This window comes from Terrapene carolina, unplaced genomic scaffold, assembly GCF_002925995.2.
Source record: "Terrapene carolina triunguis isolate 2854851 unplaced genomic scaffold, T_m_triunguis-2.0 Scaffold62, whole genome shotgun sequence".
NCBI lineage: Eukaryota > Metazoa > Chordata > Testudines > Emydidae > Terrapene > Terrapene triunguis.
In genome coordinates this window covers 45,560,318-45,582,619 of record NW_020664413.1, presented here as the reverse complement: position 1 = coordinate 45,582,619, position 22,302 = coordinate 45,560,318, and positions in this window count along the sequence as shown.

Sequence of the window (22,302 nt, the reverse complement as noted above, 5' to 3'; positions counted from 1 at the left end):
GTAACGAGTAGGGAATTGGTACTGATATGGTAGCTGAGAATGTGGTGGCTGAACCTGACAGTACCACTGATGTATACCGATGTAGGCGGTGATGGAGTCTGGAACCGTTGCTTGCACGGTACCAAATGGGTAAGTGCAGACAGTAGGTGTGAGCTTGATGGTACAAGACCAGGGTGCTGATGCCTGTTCTCCTTGTCCCTTGTAAAGGGTACTGAAGCACTGTAAGAGACATGTCTCTCCCTCAAGCTCTGGGGCTTTCCAGCTCTGCTGGTACTGGATGAGAAGTCCTTCAACTCAGTGGTACAGAACCAAGAAGTCGAGTCTACAGAGACCATAGATCTTGCAGGGGAGCAGGGCCTTTTTGTTTTTAAACAGTCTCCTTCAGATGAGAGTCTGTACTCTTTTTAGGAGCCCTCTCAGAAGCCTCCAATGACCTCCCCTTCTTGGGGAACCCTGCACCAAGGTGGAAGGGGTGTTGGATCTGTCCGGAGACAGAAGTATAGGAGGGAGTCCCCTGACCTGACTCAGACTCTGGTCAAAAAGTGAGGATTTCGTCATTAACCATCTGAACTTCATCTCTATTTTTTCTTGCACTTGACTTGAGGGCTAGGCAGAAACTTCACTTCTGGGAGATGTGAGACTGCCCCGAACAACGGACACACTTAGAGTGGCCGTTGCTCAGAGGTAAAGCCTCTCAGCAGGAGAGGCAGTGTTTGAAGCCTAACGAGCCAGGTGTGGTCTGCCAGGAAGACAAGGTTCCCCAAGGAGAAAGAAAGGGGAAAAAAATACTATCCTCTCACTAATTAACTATTACTACTACTAACAACTAATTAATCTTAACAAACAACTATAAGAATACAAAACAGCTGAGACACGCTCTAGAGTTCCATCTCAGGCTGAAGCAGTAGAGAAGAAATGGAGGGTGGTTTGCTGGCACCTTATAGCCTCAGTGTCCAGCACGAAGACTCATAGGGAGCATGTGCAGATCAAACAGGCACTGCTAGTGGAAAAATCTCAGATTGAGAGCTCGAGAGATGCATACGCCCCTAAAGTGGAGTACCCTCAGGGACACTACTCAAAGAACGCAGTAGCTACTCAACCCCCCACCAGTTTATCTGCCATCATGGTCCACAGATAGCTACCTCTTATTTCTTACCATCTATACAGAGATGGAAAAGGCCAGTTAAATGTCTTCTTTGTGTTTCCCAAACAATCACATGCACACAGAGTGTCCTGCTGTTCCTGGAATTAATCAAGCATTGAGTGGGTAGATTTCCATCAGGTTGGAACCTCAATTTCTCAGCTGATATTCTGGTCTCTTGTTTTTTCTACTACAGTTATTCTAGGATTTTTGCCCTCGGGAGAGTGCATAAAATAATCACAATTTTTACAAAGCATCTTACTGCGATTATCATATGGAAAAAAGTCACCAACAAGAAACTTTGAGGCATATAAAAAGCAAGGGGAAGGCTGTTCATCTTGTATGGAGCAGTTATTAAGACTAAGTTACAGGTTGGAATTCCTTTTCAAGTACAGTAGAAGGCATTAAGAAATCACACTCCTAGTCAAAGTATATGTAAAAAAGTAACTGTTGATTTTTTAATGGAAATCAGTGTGGGCCAGAATCAGATGGTGTAAGTTGGTGCATCTCCATAGACTTCAGTAGTGCTACATCAATTTACACCAATTGATGATCTGGCATTGTAGCTATAAGGGAGGAGGAGGCAGCTCCATTGCATACTGTGGGAATCAAATGGAAACAAAAGTACAGAGAAATGTAAGTTGATTACAAACGTGTTTCTTTGAATGCCTGATTGAGTCCAGCATGTGGACCTCTCCACTCCCCTTGATTGCTTATGTTACCTTTCCCTTGCCTTCCCTTTGCTGGTCCATGTTCCAAATGTTGCTCAGGGCTATCTTCCTCTTGCCTAGATAGGACCCCGAGTCCTTCACTTCCATTCAGAACCTCCTTCCACCATGCTCTAAGCATTTAATTTTGTATTTATTCAAGACATCTGGATTTACTTAGTTATCCTCCCAGAGACTTTCCAGTCAATCCTCAGAAATATCGAAGTGTGTGTCTTGTTGGTGGAGCAGGGTAAGAAAGGGGTAATTCTGATTTCATATTTGGGCCACTGTGTGATACTGTTGATTAATGTCAGCTTGCACTGCTGCCACACTCCCCCAGGTGTATATTAAATCAGCAATACTGCACAGTATCATCACCTATTGCTTAGATATAGCAGGTTTCCTGATATTAAATGGTCTGGACATGATGGAGGATCTAGCTGATGGTAACAGTCCATTGGGCTATTGTTCCAACACATACTGTGCACCCATTTTTCCAGTTGCTGCAATTATAGGATTACCAATTTGTTTACAAATGAGAATGTTCCCACAAGGCACGCTGGTGATGAAAGGTACTATTTGGGGTACTATAACAAAAACAAACTGATAAAAATGAAAACTATTTTTTTCACATAACAAAGCAGTCATGGTTGATTAGAACTGATTCTAATGCAGCATAGCTTCACAACCTTTATTCTTTTTATATTAACAGAGGGTAACATAATAGCTCACTCTGCTTCTTCTAATATAGAAATCTATTTTCTGGGCACCAGAGTTTAAAGAGTCTTGCATAGAATCTCGCTTTGGCCTAATTCAGTGCAAAAGGAAATAGACTGACAACAACTGCAAATAGAGATGCTGCATATACAAACCAGCCTGCATCCTACATATGTTTCCACACTACTGACACACCCACTTTGTTCCAAGTTTGTATCATGGTGCTTAGGAGAAGAAAGATTTCTATGTGCAGGGTAGAGATAGCAACAATTACATCTACTTACATCTAATCCTGGCCCCCAAACTCAAATGCACAGCAACCATTTTGGGCAAAAATAATTAATCTTGGTGTTGCTTGCTGCAAATGTGGTCTGATACAGAGATTGAGACACAATGAATTTCTTCATACCTATGCCAATGCTTTGAAAAATACAGAGAGCCTACTCCTCCACTATAATAGTGGTAGAAAAAAAACAAAAAAAAAACACTCCACAGAACTTGTCCTAACCATAAATTCCATTGTAAACCCAGACTGCCTTCATTCAACAACAGGACCTCTCCTTGGATGTATGTGAAATTCCAATATGGTCTATTGGGGCCCCAAGAATGATAACTCGAACACGGAACCAGGTACACCATTTTTTCCTCCCCAAGAAGTAAGCCCTTACAAAGTACTTAGGGAAGGATTCACAACATTCAAAGCCTGTGATTCTGACCCTGTTCCTTCCTGGAGGAGCAAAGAAACTAGTGAACATGTGGAGACCCTAGCTGACAGATTGCCATCCCCTTCTGTGAGGAGGAAAATCTGACCAGCACTAAAGAAACCATTACTGAGCATTGTACTAATGGTGTGACACAAGAAGAGCTGGACAAATCCTGCTCTTTAGTTCCTGGCCCCAATCACCTGATCTGAGTCAGGGTTACAAATGTGACTCTGTTACATGGCAGAGTGAGGATCCACAAGCTCGACCCAACCCAACCCAACCTACAGCAGCAGCTAAGGTCTACTGGAACCATGAGACTTAACATAGGGCAGGAGGTTTGTGACTGCAGCTTAATGGCAGATGAACATGTGTGGAAATCTGTTCTCTCCTTGATGGCTTATGTCGCCTTTGTCTTTACCTTCCCTGTCACTATCCCTCATCTTGCTCAGGGTTGTCTGTTGTTAAGAGAGACTGTTTTTTGAATTTTTAACAAAATAATATTCTACACTGTGGTGTAGCAATGCAGTAGTTATAGCAATAAGAGTCACTGTCATTGTAAACACCCATTTTCAGGAGCTTATATCTTTCCAAAGAAGATCACATTTTGAAGTACAATTTCTCATGTATGATCTCAGCCAAATAGTAAATTATCTGAAAATTTGGAGACATTCGATATTTAGAGTTTTTTTTTTATAGATGGTTACACCATGCTCTAGTACCACTGAAGAGCCTTATGCTTAAAGCAATAGACTGGGTCTCAGGAGATGTGAGTTCCGTTCTTGGTACTGCTACAGATTTCCTTTGTGAACTTGGGCAAGTCACTTAATCTTTCTGTGCCTCAGTTCCCAGTGTAAAATGGAAATAATACTTTCTTTCTCCCGCGCTTTGTCTGTCTTGTAATATTTAGAATGCAAGGGAATTTAATTTACTATGTGTATGCACATTGCCTAGCACAATGCCCAGATCTTTTCTGGGAGAATTGCCCCTTTGCAAAGCACTTCAAGACTCATCACTGAAAGGAAAATACTGTTATTCATAATTATCAATAGCTCCATGCATTTAGCTGCTTTTTATTTGCATCAAAAGCACAGACACTGCAAATCAACTTGAATATAAGATTTTTTCCTTCTGTTCAGTGAGTAGTTCATAGCAAATCAGCTGTAAACCTTTATAAGCAGCAGATGTAAGTGTGCTTCCTCTCCAATTGAACTGTAGCCAAGTGTTGTTAAAGTACAACCTATTCTCCTCCTGCTTCTCATGAATGTTGAAAATATGAAAGCAATAGCATCTCTCCTTTTAAACACACAGTAATGCTATTAATTTGAGTAACACAAGTAACTTGTACACAGCTAATAATACCTTAAGCTTGAAGTTACACTATTGGAGTGCAACACTTTGAAAATGCTTTATAAATGCTTAGTCTACTTCCCTCTCTCCTTGAGACAGATACATTCCTATTACAGATTGATAAAACCATGACAGATATATAACTTTAGGCAAGTCACTCAATCTATCAAATTATACACACCTACAGGAACAGAATTTCAAGTATTGGCTCCCACTCCCTGCTCTAAACCAACTTTCCCTCAGCCACCCGAGACCCCAAAGAATTTTCTGCAATGTATATGTCTATTCACTATCTCAGAAGCCAAAAGGCTGTTGGACACTTCAGGTTTTCCTGTGCTTTGTTTTCTGTCTCCACTTGGTGGCTCAAAATAAGTAACACCATAATAACTCCAAGTAGCTTGTTTGAATCCAGAGCATGCAGCATTAAGCATTTTACATCACATCCTGCACTGGTTAGAACATCCAGAGAATAAAAGTAGAGAATTAAATCATATAAAATAACCATAAAATAGCTCTCAGTCACTGAAGGAGAAAAACCGAGGAGGATAAATGGGATCTTCCTCCTCTTCTCTCCATGATTTGTTTTTCAAGCCCTTGTTTTTAAGCATGGCATATTTGTTTGGGTTCCCTCTCCCCAATACACCATTCCAATTTTAAAAAGACATTTTCTATATCCTGTCTGATTCCCTCAACATCAACAGTTTTTGAAGACCAAATTTACTGCTCTAAGGAATGAGACGATGGTTAAATGTTCAAATTGCAATAATAGTAACTGCGAACAAACATTATTCTTACCATGAACCTAGCAGTGCTTCCCTAACCAGTAGGGGCAGTTCTGAGAAGTTTTAAAGTTGTACTGTAGATTTTGGGGGAGATTAAGAAAGGGAAAATAAAGGTTTGCCTTTCGCACAGTTGGCTAGCTTAAATCTCAGAAAAAATAAATATTCTTGTTCATAGTGGGTCAGTCAGGGAAATTGTGCTAGAGCTCGGCTAGCAATGACAATCCTTAAAAACTGTCTGTTAGCTCAGTCTCCACTGTGGAATGGAAAAGTCCTATAACACTGGTTTGCCCCTCCAACCTGGTCATCTGGGACTGGAACTTTGTTACATACTGCAGCAAAACATGCTGCTTTTCTTCTTACAGGGGTGAATGAGGTTATCTTGAACTTTCTTTGGAATAATGAGTGGCCAGATGGAAGTTCCCAAGGTTTAGAGAGGAGCAATAGATCTAGGGGCAAAAGGCACAGGGTGCATTGAGTTTCCATATCTCAAATTATATCACTAGGATGACTCATGCTGAGAAAGAATTGTAGTGGTTCTCTGATGACTCATATGATGGGTTGCTTGGAGTTGAAGTTCTATGTGCAGTCCTTGTCCTAGGCCCTCTACATAATCTTTTAGTTATGAAGTTTAGTTCATAGGTAGGGGCAGGCAAGTTCTTCACTGAAATTAACTGAAAATGGTTGGTGAAAAGCCTCCCCCATTAAGCATTATGAATGACAGAAAAAAATATATACTTAGTGTTCTGTTTCTTTTTATAAAGCACAGCAGGTCAGCTGATCCAAATCAGAGTGATATAAAGCATACAAATAAACAGGATTCTTATAGGCAAGCACCAGGTTTGTAAAGAAATATTCTGATTTAAGCTATCAGCTTCCAAAAAATCCAAATGATTTTGGTGTATGAAATACAAGTTGTAGTACAGATCACCTGGAATTAAATGCTAGTGGTCTCTATAAGGAAAGGGAAAACCAATAGAATTATGCTCCCCTGTATTTTCAGATGCCAGAGTGCAGAGCACCATATTAAAAACTTAGATAGACAGTGAAGTCAATTACAATAGTCCTGTTGGCTTTGTGGAGAATGGGATCACTGGAGCCTCCATTCCCTACTATACCACACAGCATGTCTAAGGAAGAACTTTTCTTACTTTCCAATAGACCAAGCTTTTGACATCTGCTTAATCTTTATAGCAGCACATTAACAAATTACTTTAGCATGTGCCTAAGAACATAAGTAGTTCCATGCTCTTCAGTGGGGCTGCTCACATGCTTAAAGCTAGACATATGCTTCAGTATCTTGCTGAATCACAGCCTCTGAGCTCAATCGAACTCCCATAGATTTCTGTGGGAGCTGGTTCTAGCTCTGTCTAAAGATGTGAAATAGTCTCAAGTGATCAGCAAAAACATAAATAAAATAAATAGTCACCAAATGTATAGAATCCCCTAGTAACTCTTTGGAGCTCTCTGTGCACACACCTTATTTTAGATGCAATAATATGCCATGCATGCCTCTGAGGTGCCATATAGACAACATATAAATACAAATGCAATCCTGACCTACAATAACCAGGCTCCACATTTATGGGCTTTTGGTCAAATTATGTAGTTTATCTTAACCTGATCCATAAATGGTTGGTATATTGGTAGTGAAGGATTCTCTTGAAGTTGTCATGCTTACTATAGGCTCTCTGAATCTTTTCAGTTGTGAAGTGGTCTCAGCCTAAAGAACTAACTTTAATCTTACAATAATGAATACCATTGCCCACCTACTCTAGACTTGCCTTTAATGAAAGCAATTTAGCCTCAGTATTGGTCACAACTGAGTCTGAACTATTGAGATGCTGCACTTGAGAACCTTTAGTTCAAGTCTTAGAGCCATGTAAGTGAATAGAAATTGCATTTCCAGAGTAAAGTGCCTAATTGTTACCAAAGACTTGATTGTTCCCTCTAGACATATCTTATTATAAGGGGTGATAAAAAGGAAGGGCCACATTGAATCTCTGGGTAGCATTGACACCACTTCCACCCTTCCGGGCATCCCCTTTGAAAATAATGCTGATGTGATTACTTTGTCTCAGATGGTTTGGGCCAACACAGAGCAAATTCTCCTGTCCATAAGTGGGACTCGGACTACAGCAGGCAAAGAGCCATACTGTCATACAGGCAAATACATGTTTGGGGAGGCAGTACAGGGGCACAGAGGTCTCTGTTTTACAAAGAGTCCTTGAGATCCTTACAAACGTTGGGGGAATTATGGGATAAGGTGGGAGACTGGGAGAAGTTAACCCTCTGCTAGTTCAGCCAGAGGTAATGACCTGTATTCCAACAGGACAATTTGATGAAGGCTCAAGAAGTAAAAACACCTGGAGTTTTCTGTCCCCTACACAAGGGCTTTATACATAGAGGACTGTCACAGGTGGCTTGCCCCTGTGAGTGAAGTAGGTGCAGTCCCCCCCCGTGTCAGAGTAAGTGCTGCCATTTGGCCAATTAAGAGGGCAGACAAGGCTATAAAGGATCGGGGGTTGGAGGGGCTGGGTGTCAGACAACCCCAGTGACTCAAAATCAGCCAAGAAACGGCAGGTGAGAGCTTCCAGAGACTGTATGTTTGGCACTTGGGAAAAGGCTGAAGGTAGAATAGCAAAAGGGGTTTGTTGGCAGGTGTCTCCAAGCCAGGGCCAGAGAACTGAAGGCAGAAGGAACAGCAGCAGAAGGAGATACCTGCTGGCTTTTAGCCAGAGAGTAGGACCCCAAGGATTGGAGAGGGCTGAAGGCAGGGCACTGCAGAGGGGCTTACCCACTGACATCTCCAGAGCTAAAACCTAAAGAACTGTAAGAGGGCCGGGGGGAGTGTGGGATGCTCCCAGCAGAGAGGCTGTGAGGGACCTCTGATGGGAGGAGCGGGGTTTCACTCCAGCTGGAAGGAGTGAAGTACAAGGACAGAAGAGGATTGACAGAAAATCAGTGTGTGGCCAAAGGCATCACTGGTATGAGATGTCTTGAGTCTTAATGACTGCTTGCACTGGGTTGAGATGTGGACTATGTTTGGGACTGTTATTGACTATTTGAACTATGTGAGAAACTGGCCCAAGGAGGGTATTATAATTATAGCAATGAAGCCTGAAGTGGAGTTACTAGGGACTTTGAACAGGGAAACTGAGGCACACCTGGCCAACTGTGACATGACAGGCGTAGGCAGGAGCTCCAGGCAAGGCCACCCTCCTATAGGACATTCTGACTCCTTATCTTTCTTTGTGAGTCTTTTCACCATTTCATGCTCAATTGATTCAAAGTGGATTTATTTTTGCATTCTGCGTGACTTAATTTTAAAATCCATAATAAATATTAAATTAAAAAAAGAAGCCTGGGATCCAGATTGCAGTGGTGGCCTGGGCAGTCATCAGCAGCCTAAACAAATGACTGCTCTAAGGCAATTCAAATGCTGCCAGCACAAATGCTCAGAGTCTGGAAGAAGCCAGATGCTGCCATTTTATTAATACCTTCTATAAATGAGTCTTGTCATTCAAATGCAGGAAGAAAAACAAGGATTTAAAAACACAAAAAATGAAATGGCTTAAAAATAACATTATGGTGAAAATGATTTATATTGCATTTGGTGCAACTGTAAATGAGTCTCAAAATAAGTTAAAACAAGAGCAATTGGGTTTAACTGAACATATTGTGGAGACACTACTACATCCTTTGACCATAGGCCCCAGACCCTAAACTTTCCAGGAGTCCATTAAGTGACAAAATATTCAATCAATGAGCTACTCGGTTACCTCACCAGCGCAAACTAAGTGGGTGATTTGCCACTGCAAAGAACTATTCCTGGAAGCTTGTAAAAGCTACTGCATTTTTAAAATTAATGCCAAATTAGGAATTAAAGTGTATTTCTAAAAAAATGGTTATTTTTTCCATAGTATTTCTATTCCAGTGGTATGGGTAGTAGCCTCTACAGGCCAAATCTTGGTCTCATTGCAGTCAATACCAAAATTTCATTCAAGATTTTTCTTTGGCAGCTTTGCCAGGGGCTACAAGAAAAGCAACATTGTGGCTATATTTGCAAATGTATAGGGCTCTAGAAGTGAAAGGTGGTATCTAAATGTTAGTTGTTAGTTCATGTAGACTAAAAGTAACAGACATATAAAACTTTGGAAAAAATGTTAGGATTTTTGGGGGGGGGGGGGATATTCGGAACAGATAGGCACTGCCATAGGTTTCTCAGTGAGGTTATGGAATTGCTTTGATTAGAAGCTTTTACAGCTACAGATGACATCCATCTATTGAGGAATAATGTAGTCACACCCAATGAAAGAATATGGGCTAGATGACCCATTGCAGATCTCTTTCAGTTCTAGAATTTTATTGCCCTCTCGGTATTTTCATTCAGTCCTGTCTGTACCTACAGATTTTCACCAAATACCTTTTGGAATTCAATAAATAGCTAAAATCCCATTACTCTTTTTTTCTTAAGGGATATTTCTCCAGGATGCTCAAGAGTAACTGCATTTTCTTTTAAGAATACGAGGAAGAAATACTATAATTCCACTACAAATAGATAAGACTCACAATTTAAATCTAGAGTGAGCTAAATAGGCATAGAGAGGTGTAATGGAATGATCATGGGAGTCAGAGCCAAGATCTCCAGAATTCTAATCCCAGCTCTAACATCAAAAACAACAAGGAGTCTGGTGGCACCTTAAAGACTAACAGATTTATTTGGGCATAAGCTTTCGTGGGTAAAACCTCACTAACATCAACTCACTGTTAGCCTTGGAGATGTCACTAAATCGGTTTCTCAGCTTCCCGTCTGTGAAATTAGGATATTTATCTGGTTTATCTCACAGAGGTGTTGTGAGGATTAATTTGTTAATGTTTGTACTGCATTTAGAATATACAAAAAAGAGTTAAGTATTATATTATTTCAGGCATTTCCCTTTATGGTTAAAACAGATTTTACAAAACATGCAAAAAGGCAAGGATAAGTATTAAAAATGAAAATATTTGTATTTTCCATGTTCTCATTAACTGCACTATTTAATTATCTGTATGGATATGGTTTATGGGAGCAGAAGACTTGGAAAACTACTACAGAAAAAATAATATTAATTATCAGTTTCATTATTTAACACCCAGTTTTAGAATTCCTAGCATCTGCTCTGGAATTCCTGCTTCTCTCAGCTTTACAGTTCAAGGCCCCACCCAAACAGCCAGTGACTTTTTTCTGTGATAGTAAAGGAGCCTTTTGATCTCCTTGATAATCAAGTTAACTTTCTCTGTCCCACATTACTATAAATCCTTTTCTCTGGAGACTGAAATGTAATTACCTCATGCTATAAACTCAAGACATTTCAACAACAAAATCATTAAGACAACTTATTGTCTGGGGAGGAACGTGTGTACCTACTTAAAAAGTTTGAGTATCTTAGCAAATATCCATGTTGGGAGGATCATAAAAGGTACAGCATTTCCTTTCTGTCTTTGGGTTTCTGGTTATGACCCCTCCATACAAAAGGAAACCCTTTCTTCCAGTGAAATGTATCTTTATTTCTAATTAAGGCAAAACAACAAGCTAATAGTAGAGAAAATGCAGCTAAGTCCTTACTAGGGAATGAGAAGGCCTTGTTGCCTTTTGAATTAATTTCCATGCAACATGGAAATAGCAACCCAGGAAGTGCAGACAGGCTAAAGACTACTTTCTATCTGAGGCTGACATAGTTCTGCAGAAGCACTAAGGCACAGATTGTGCCCCTCTTTGATCTTTGCCTGGATGGATCCTCTACATGTATGATCACCCTTCTCCACATGGAAGTGTGGCTCAGGTGGCTGACCACTGGAACTCTCCATGTGATGTGGGTTACCTGTGCTTGGACAGGGTAGAGTCAGGGAGGTCTGGAGAAGGGGGGGGGGGGGAATATAGATAGTGCTCCCCCTCTGGCCCACAGAACTTATACAGAAAAGTTAATATAGTCTTAGTCTTTCCATTAATTTTCTTCCCCTCACCACCCCCAGGAGATGCCACAGGAAGTTCCTAGTAACTTGTCCTTGTACTCTGGCAGCACAACTCCATTGGGTGGTGGGGGGTTGTCAATGGAGACCAGAACTACTGCAGGTCTCAGGCCCTGGGGATGCATCAGGTTTAGGGATGGCTTTTCTGCAAGGGAAGGGAAAGGACAATTTAAAGTAATATCTTCAAGATTTAAAGAGTCCTTTCCTGAAGTTTTTCCACATGGGAAGGTTACAATCTGGCCCAGTATATGCTTACAGTTACACACTAATTGGAGAGAAAAAAATACTTAATTCTCAGATAACCTCAAACTTGGCAATTGTATGTAAAACAGGCTTGGAGTGATTAAGGCTCATACAAACTCAATGGCTTTCAGTTCTTGCCTGATCTGATGGTTCTAATTGCTGGTATCCACTCGTAGCAAATTTCTAAAAGGATTTAGATAATGTAATAAGTATCTCATATCTTTAGCACCAACAGATTCAAATGAAGAATGAATTCTTTACAGAATATATTATTCATGGATCCCTGGAGCAGCACTATGCACAGTCATTGGTCATAGAGCTTCCTGCAGGTTAGTAGCATTTCACCAGAGTATTTGGACAGTCATTGTTCATAGCATGATAAAGGCTCTAAACATCAGGATGTGTGCGAACTCTTTCAAGGACAAGAGTATTGCTTTAATGTCACTTTCTGATAACTGTTCATGTTAACCCTAGTGAAATTATGTACATACAAGTAGTTTTGTTTCTTCTAAACAATTAGAGAACTAAATTTGGCTGGAAATGTTTACAGAAACTACAAATACCTTTTTAGGCCAAAAAATGTTTTGGAGGCTAGACATTCCTGTATTGTTCTTTCCCTTTAATAGGAAACAGTTTCCAATAGGAAATTAATCTTTTATTCATTCATATAACATTTATTGCAATGCCATTAATCATGATGCACTCATTTAGATGTAATGGGGATGTAATTACAGTCACATCCGAGGGGTGAGGGAAAAACAGCAGAAGAGGTATTTTTCTTCTGATATCAATTTGCACCTAAAATGTCATAAATTATTTATTTTCCAATACAGTAAGCAAAGTGGTTTCATGATGAATAATATTCAGGCATTTTTCATAATTAATACACTTGTTTTTATTTTAACATTACAATTTGTTTGGTACATTTTGTAATGAGTCTGCTGGCTCAACAGTTGGTCCCTTCCTTAAGCTGATCTGGAGCATGTCTGTTGGCTCACATCTGCTAAGAATGGTGGCAGACGAACAAAACTTGCCCCCAGTTACATACTTGGAAATTCTAAACTTCGTGTCCGTGTGCAAAGGTTCCTTCACAACCTTATTCCCTGTGGCACTCTGAAACTCACCTCCTTAAGCATTCATCAGCCTGTTCCAGACAGGAACTTGAAGGGTTTTATCAGCCATTGAGAAGGTAGGATCTGTAGTTCAGGGACAATGACTTCTGAAGATGATCCCCAGCACAGACAGGACAGAAGAACTAGGATCAAACTACAGGTTCTGAGGCACCCCAGGTGTAACTTTTCACAACCTCATACCAAGCAACAGTAAATGAAATATCCAAAGGATAACTGGACAGGATGAGAGTGAAACTGTTGTAGCCTAATTCTCTTTCTCTGTGTGAATGGCAGACTAGCAAGCAGAGGACAAGGACCACTGAAGCAGAAAGACAGCAGTGTAGTAAAGACAGAGCCATCCCCCACACAACCACCAGGCATCACCCAAGCCTCTGAAAGTGCAGTCAAGCCCAGGCCTATGAAACCAACTACCTAAATGGGCTCTCTCCAAAAGACAGGTGACTTTAAGGAGCCCTAAGGGCATAGGTGCTGGAACTAGAGGTGCTGCTGCATGCCCTGGCTTGAAGCTGTTTTTACTATACACAGGATTTACAGTTTGGTTCAATGGCTCTCAGCATCCCCACTATATAAATTGTTCTAGCATCCCTGCCTCAGGGACAAGAAGAGAATTACACCCTTTCTTATTGGAATGCCACCAAGGAATTCACTTACGGAGTACTTTCCATCTATTACTAATGTAGATTCTAGACCTCAGATATCTACATGCTCTCTTTTTGCCAGTCCCAGTAAATACATTATTAGGTGTGTATGAGCATTTTTTGGGAAAATATCAAGGACTACTGCATCTTGGTTTAGTGTTTGCAGCATGTATAACAATTCTGTCTGAACTCATGGTTAGAACTGGTTGAAAAGGAGAGTTAGACCCTAGAATAGCCAAGTGCATAGGGTACTCCCCTAGAATGGGGGAGCCTCAGTTTGAGTCCCTGCTCTGAATGGTCCTCTTCCTTTTTTTAGTGAAACATTTTGACAGGTCTTGGTTTTGTCCCAGTAAGGAATGGGGGGGGGAGGGGAAATCACCAAAAATTTCCTGGGACTGGTAAAGCATTTCCTGCCCAGCTCTACTCACGGAATGCCTACCACAGAACCAATACTGGAAATGTTATGGTGTATAACAGTACCATGGCTCTTGTGTAGCTACAGTCACAATATCTAGGTCTGAGTTTAAATACAGTTTTGTCCCTTACTGTGTTACTGTTTTCCACTGTCCATAGCTTTGTTTGATTTAGCTAGTTATAGAGGCCGAGTGTACTAGTGACCAGAGCAGGACATACTGGCTTTAGACCCTGCTCGGTTCTATAGTGGTAGTACTGAAAATCTGTTAATTTTACTTATTATTCCTTATCTCTACTTAAGGAATTGAATGCTGAGCTTAGCCACAGTAGTTTCCAATCTTAGTTATCTAAGGTAATGAGCAAATTTTATACCCAGTTATGTATAGCTCAGCCACTGATTTACCATGTAACCTTGGGCAAGTTACTTAACCCTCTACCTCAGTGTCTTCCTATGTGAAATGAGGATAATATGTATTACTGATGTATCTGGACCCCACTTCCACAATTCGTTTTCTCCTCAAATTCACTAGGAGTAAGATTTTGGTCACCTAAAGGACTAGTGCTGGTCAACAATTTGACTAATTTTTTTTTTTTTTGGCTGAAAAATACGGATCTCTTGATCGCTAATTTTTTTTGCAAAAAGGGGTAGTTTCAACAAGTTTCATGCCCCACATTTTTGAAAACTTTCAAAATTGAAACATTCTGTTTAAACATTTTCAAAATGAAAGTCAGGTTTTCTAATTTAAAATGAATGTATTTAAAATTTAAGCTAGAGTAATTTTTTTTTAAAGAGTCAGAATTTAAACAAAACATTCTGATTGGCCCAAACAGATTCTCCCCCCCCCTCCAGATTTTCAGTGAGTGAAAAATGTTCAAGAATGCGTTTTCCCCAAAATTTGGGATGGGAAAATTTTTCTATATCTCAGAATTTTTTGCAGTACATAAAAACCATTTCCCCACTCAGCTCTACACAGGAGTAGTTTTGAGGTTACTTTCTCAGTATTTATATCATGCTTTGAAATCCTGAAACAAGTGAAAATTATATAGCATTATTATGGTTGTAATTTGGGTAGTTCAAACATTTAATAGTCTATCCCATTTAGTTTCACCACACCATCGCATGTTGTACATTGAAGAAAGCAATCTCCTAAATCAAAATATTCCCTTCAGAAACCTTATAAATTTTCACACTTTCCTGATCAAAATCTAAAACAAGTTGTTTTTCATTAAAGAAACTACCTGAATATAATTACCACCCATCTACCCCCCCCCCAAAAAAAACCAAAAAACAAAAACAAACTTTAAAAAGAGGAAAGAAAAGTGCTAAATGTCTCTGCTCAGCCCACATGGGAGAGCAGTGGTCCAGCGTGTTATGGAAAAGAAATCTGGTTTGAAAATGCTTGCCAAGAAAAAAAGCAGAATATTTTTATATAATATAGTACTGTGAACTACTGAATATTTAAACATTTTGAATTTCAAGGTCTGGCATGATATGCTGAAGTGTTGCTTGTTGACCCTGTTGTTTCCAAAGCTTGATTATAAAATTCTCAGACTGTATCTAGATTACAACCTATTCTTCACGGCTTAAGTGACTGAAGTTAAGTTTCCCACACTTCGGAATGTCCCTAGTTGTTTCTATAGCCATTCATTCATTCATTCATTCATTCATATTCTCTCTCTCTCTCTCTCTCTCACTCACACACACCAACTTAAAACAGGAAATGGTCCCAGTTCACAAATTGAAAGTGAGGAGCAATTGCTATTGGGCATTATAACTAGAAAGAAGTATTCACTGGACCCATTCTCTCTGTCCTTTCAAATAGAGTATATTTTTAATAGACTAGAAAGATTACAATATACACACAGAAGTAAAATCATTGGCAGTTTTTACATCAAATGCCTTTGATAGAGTTAGCCAAAATGGTATAGCTCAAATAACTTCATGGGATCCTGTAGACCTTTAACTGTCAGAAGAAGATAGAAAAATGTGGGAGGAAATAGGTAAACACTTACGGAGTTAACAATTTGAGTTTCATGGAACAGATCTTCCATAGGTGGAAATCAGTGTAGCACTACTGACATCAATGGAGTGATACTGATTTACACATATCTGTGAGGATGGATCTGAAGAAGAGTTCTGTGTAGCGCGAAAGCTTGTCTTTCACTATCAGAAGTGGTCCAATAAGAGATTATGTCACACACCTTGTGTCCAGATGGAATCCGTAATTCTTTCAGCATTCTATTTTAATTCTAAAGAACACTGCTTATACTGTATCAAATACACCCAGCAGCTTTATATATGAACATAAGATTGTGTCTATCCTCTTTGCATTGTAGAAACAGTAGGTGAGTATCCTAATTGCCTTATTTCTTTGTGCTGTTGTGTTGGGAAGAGGGATAAGTTTAAAAAAGGCTAATGTACAGTATAGGCAGGAAAGTCCTGTCTAGCTTGCACTGTATTAGATTTTTTTTAAATGTAAGACTTAAGAAGTAGGTCAGATCAGTATTAAAGTACCTTATTTGTAGCTTTGACTTTAATCATTGGAAGTTATTAGTACTTTAATCACTTTGACGTGCTCAGTATTAGTCAGACTTCTTGCACTGATATTTTTTGCACTTAAATAAAACTTCATTTTGATTTTCTCTGCATTTCGACTTAGCGTGAATGATAGACTTTCTTTACCATAAATTTTTTTTTAAAAATCAGATTATTGTCACTAGTTCTAATGGGATCACATCCTTTAAATTCACTGAAAGGCTAAGTCCCTAATGCTTAGTAAATGAAAGTTTAAATTAGAAACATTAAAATAAAAAACTAAAATGCAGCTGGGCAGTAAAAACATTTTGGAGGAAATAAGGATTTTTCTTCTTAAGAAAATATAAATTTAAGGTAGGATTTTTCAAAAGCATTCAGCATTGGATTAACTGCTCCCATTGAAGTTAATGGAAATTTCCCCATTGGCTTCATTAGCAGAGAGTTAGCTCAACACTGAGTATTTTTGAAACTATCACCCTTAATATCACTATGCCACATTGTGTCAACTCTGCTTGAGGCTAAGGAGAGCTGGAAGAGGCCAAGCGATGTGGAAAGAGGGGCATCCAGCTAAAAGAACAACTCTAAATGACTCAGCCAGGTGGAGATGCTCCCTGTAGGCTGACCTGTAGAGGTGCTGAGTTTGAACACAAGAAAACTAATTTAAGGCTCAGCTTTGTTAATGTGCAGGATATACACACTGTGTCCAGCTGCTTGAGGGGCTTCTGATCCAGTTTCCAACCAGGAACTGGCATACACAATAGTAGTTCATGGACTATGGCAGAATCACTATTCCTGTGTCAATCAGAAAGATCGCTAACTATTCTGTCCCCCACGCCATTTCTAAAGTCTTCTGCATTGCTCCCCAGTACCCATCAGCCAAGAACCAAAAGAACTGAACTTGAAATTCTATTTTTGATCACTACATGGAGTTAGTGTCTTTTTTTTTAATGATTTACATGGTACTGAATTGTACTACTGAAGCTACTCCCCAGCAAACAGTAGTATGCTATGGCTCAGTGTTTTATTTTCCCATATCCCACATTAAGATGATTTAGCTTACCTTCTGTACAGTCAAATACATAAGAAATACACAGTATGGGGATGAAGATCAAGAGTGAACAGCTATGAAACAGCAGTCACTGAAAGGAAATGAAATAAGCATGACATACACCTACACTATATGTTCTAAAAATATATATATATCCTCTAGTATAAAAACAAACTAGAAATGTATCAAGGCCTTGACAGAAGGGAAAAAAAAATCAGGTCCAGCAGAAGAAATAAATATGATCTAATCCCTTTCTAAATATGATCAGATTTTCTTTCCCAAGTCACCTAATGATTCATGACACACACACTATTAATGAGTTATTCAATTTAATAGTTTGATAATGCATACTTCCTACAGACCTTTCAAAGAAGAACTATCAGGCGATTTCACAAGACAACCTCAGTCAATATAATTTAAAGCTTTTTTTAAATGTCTTGTCAGGAGATAAATATCTTTTATTTTTCCTCTCAGCTGAGTCTGATAACATGCAAAATATTCCAAACTTTAAAAAATAAATGATTAAATTGAAATTGATGCTAAATAAGATAGGAGAGATATGCAGATAGTACAGAGTCCACTTTCAAGATATGGTACTCAACAAAAAGCCAAATTATTATTCCTTGGAAAAAGTATTTCCTGTTTGCCTTATGTCCTAATCATTCTCGGTTATTTTAAATTGAAGTATATTTTACCAGCTATATAGCATGGTGATACTTTGAAAAGGAGTATCCCAATTTGAATGTTTACAGATAGCATTGTCCCTATTCCCTTTCACAGCATATTTATTTAATCTTCAGGATGCTGGCAATTTCGGACCAACAGAAAACAAATGCTTAGAATGGCATGTGTATGTGTATACAATATACACTCTACAGACAATTCATGAACTACATTGAGCCTTTAGCATACGCTAGAGGCTTATATACAATAGCATGTTGCTTAGGTATCCTCACTTCAGACATCAGCAGAGCTAAATGATTAGTTAAAAGTTCTCTATGAATATTCATTCAAATTTGAAAACAAATTTTGACTTGACCACTTTCATGTCCCACAAACATTTGAATAGTCACATTTTACTTAACTCAGCTCACAAAAAGTAAATGTTAAGTTTGAGTACAAGAATATCAGCTTAAAGTAAACTTCAAATAGTTTTAGCAAATATAGAGTTTTAACACCCAAACTACCAAATGAGCCAACTCACCAACAGCAGGTCTTGGCTAAGCCTTGAAATTAACTGAATAGGTCCCAATTTTAACCAGTGGCTGATGGTGGGGTAGTTGAACTCTTCTAGCTTTACACATATGCAGGAATTGCTGTCTGTCTCTACCAGCAGGACTTAGCTAGAGACAAGCCGAAAACTGAACTATTATTTAGTCAACTTTCTAAGAAATGTGGGGTTAAGAGAAAATGGGCCCCAGATGGAAACCATTACTTTTTAGTAATTACTTTGCAAAAATCAAAACTAAGCCAGTTTTCCATCTCTATTTTGTCTCTTCCCATTTTTATTCTCTTGGGCTGAACACTGCTGTGGGTTCCAAACCATGAGTCCTCATGTACTGTGGAGTACACAAACAAGGAAGGTTGAGTTTTAGAGACCAAGGGTCCTCTGAGCAGCATAATTATACCCCTGGATTGTGTCAAGACTAATCCAAGTGGACACACATCTTCTCATTTATCAGTTTCCATGATTGTTTCAGAAATTAGTGGGGTTAATAGAATGAATACTCTACCTCTCCTAAACCAATGAGTTTTTATTACTCTGCCAGCATCCATGTCCCACAACCACACTCTTCTGCAAGTATCAGATAATTAGATATTCACTATAATCAGTGTGCACTGTAAGTATTTTCAGTGCTCCATCAGCTGAGCTGAGGCCCAATCTCTCTTCTGGGCAGACAAATTGTGCATATATTAGTTGTGCTGTAAAAAAAAAATCCTGGCTGAATATTTGCACCTTATCTCTAATTACTTGATTTGTATCTGTTGCCATGCAAATTGTGTCTGCAAAAGTATGGGAAATAATGCAAAGCACATTGTTTTCAGGTGAACAAAACAAAACTGAAATTCAGTGGACCCATTTCTCGGTTTTAGTTGAGCTGTGCTTGGCGCTCCCAAAAGGGGAGAAAAAGCTTACTTTCCCCATCTTTGCAGCTCTTCACTTCTGGGACAGACTAGGAGTTAGTTCAGCACCCAGAATAAGTGTTCCAGTCTGATCTCCTTTAGCACCAATGGACCACTTCAACAGCTAAGAATAGCCATAGCACAGACATACACTGACCAAGCCTCCTACACCAGGAAGATTCCCAGATATAGTCTGTTAAGGTCACTTTCTTCCACTAGTACAAAGAGGGAGCTATAACAGACCAATGAGGCTCAGTGAGTTTACCAAAACAACCCAGTAAAAACTACTTGACATGCATAAAGCTTCCAGAGGTCTGCTCTGAATGTACAGCTTGTTGTCCAATAGTCATATTAAGTAAGAATAATTCTTTTATTTCTGAAGCTATAGTGTGATTCTGCTATAGGAATTATTATTATTTTTTTTTACAGTGACAAAGACTGAGTTTTTCCTGCCAATTAGAAAGGCAATTTAGTCTGAAGTAACTGCTACAGAAATATTCAAACAAACTTTCTTGATTTGTCTCTATCTATATTTATAGACACACACACACACACACACACACACACATAGAAAGGTTATAGTCAAAGTTGAATATAAGTAGCACCCTAAACAGTAAAAGTTATCCAATTCATTCTAAAAACAGTTTTCAGATGAGTTTTGGGTGAAACTACCAGTACATTGCACAGACTGAATCCAGGTTTTTCCAGAATATTGTAAGCCATTTGGCATACAAATTTTGAATTTTGAGTCCAGGAGAGACACAAAAAGCAGGAAGATTCACACAACTCTTAGGTTCAGATGTTATGTACTACATATTCAATAAAGATCAAATATTCACAGCTTGGAGCTAAACTGCAGATATTTTTGAATTCTATTCAAGTTAGTGGGACTACCTGCATGAGGAAAGCAGGCAGTACTACATTTTTGATTTTACATGGAAATCCTGAAATGATTTTCCTGCAAAACCTATCAGCCTCAAAAACCACATCATGATGAGAGATATAGGAATCTATGGTCATGGGTTTATTTTCTCCCACTAGTGTGCATATAAGAACAACCCCCAACCACACAAAAAAGAGTTTCTCCACTAACATATCTTTTAACTTAGAAACAGGTAGTCCAAAATGTAGCTGTCAACACATTTCTCAAACAGCAAGATCCAAGCTTTCTTATGTTAGAAGATAACAGAATATTATTGTGCACTAATATTATGTACAGACATTTTTTAATAATTATTTTGTCTTATGTAAGGTGTTCAGCTGAAAGCATAAAGTCTGAAATCACGTGCATAAAATACATGCTGGTATGGTACAAATGTCTCAGCAGTAAAGCTGTATAAAAACTTCCATAACTATATCCCAAAGATCAGGGTCAGGTTTTAGTTAGAAAACCAGAACTTTGGCCTTCTCTGGAAGGTTTGCAAACCTCTCAGCAAACCTAGGTTAAGTTTTGGGCAAACAAATGGTGATTTAGGGTTTGTGGTGAAAATTTTTTTAAAAAATAAATACAAAAATATTTTGACCCTAAAGCCAGACACAATGTACTGGTTCTAAATGAGTTTCATTTTGAGAGGTTGCTTAAATGCAAAAAGCCAAGAACAAATAAGATACAAATCTTTATGAACAAAAGTGAGTGTGTGGAGACAATGTGCAGGTTTCCACGAACCTGTGTGACTCAAAATTGTCAAGTTCACCACAGCTCTTTACTTATTTTATCTGACCAGAATTAAAAAAAAAAAAAAAGGCAGATAGTTGTGGCTGCTGTGATTTCAGATCCTTCCACTCTCAAACTGAAGTGTGGTCTAATAACATAGGCACAGTATTTTCAGAAGAGCTTTTATAGGCATGTGCTATTTTTGACTCAGGTACAAACTGCATACAGGAATTGTGGTAGATGTGACAAACACAATGATGTTTTCTTTGATTTCTAAATGTACTGGATGCATGTGTCACATTACTCTCTCAATAGACAGTAAAATAAATCAAATACAATAGCATCAGGAAAGAAAGTTAACAGTAAGCACCTGAAATATGAAAGAATAAAAGGAACTAGTGCAAAAGTCCTCCAGATGATGCAGTAGGTTTAAGACTGCAATCAAAGATGGCTAAAAATGTAGCTAGTTGGCCTTTGATTTGTGTGGAATAGCAGTTGTCACCTAAGGTACAAGAAAATGTGACATTACTGTGATAATCAACAATTCCACTTTATAAATGATTCTTATTGTTAAGCAGGTTGAAAGAAAATATTTAGAGTTTTCTATACAACTTTCTAAATTACATTTTTATTCATTCCATTATATTTACTATAATGCATTATTCGTATAATTTTGTTTTTAAAAACTTGAAAAAAATGACTTACTGATCTAACAAATTAGGTTGCTTGTGTTTACATTTGAGATATACTTCCTCCCATATATAAGTAGTGGTGACAGCTTTCCTACACCGGCAGTCATCACTTGCTTTTGATCCCAGAAGCTGATATGGTAGATTTAACTGGGGATAGGATAGGCTAAAAAACAAACAACCCCCCAAACCAACCAGGGTATGATACACCTGATAAAATGTTAAAATCAGGATAATAAGAAAGCTATTAATCCCAGATTTCTTAAAAAAAAGACTAGGGAATAAGTGTCAACTGAAAATCCTTTGGTAGTGTTGAGGCCATTCTTCCAAAGTTCGCAATTAGAATGAATTATGATTGTAACTCTCTAAATCTAGCAGTGAGGCACAGGGTTGGAAAACTTTCTGAAATTCAATGT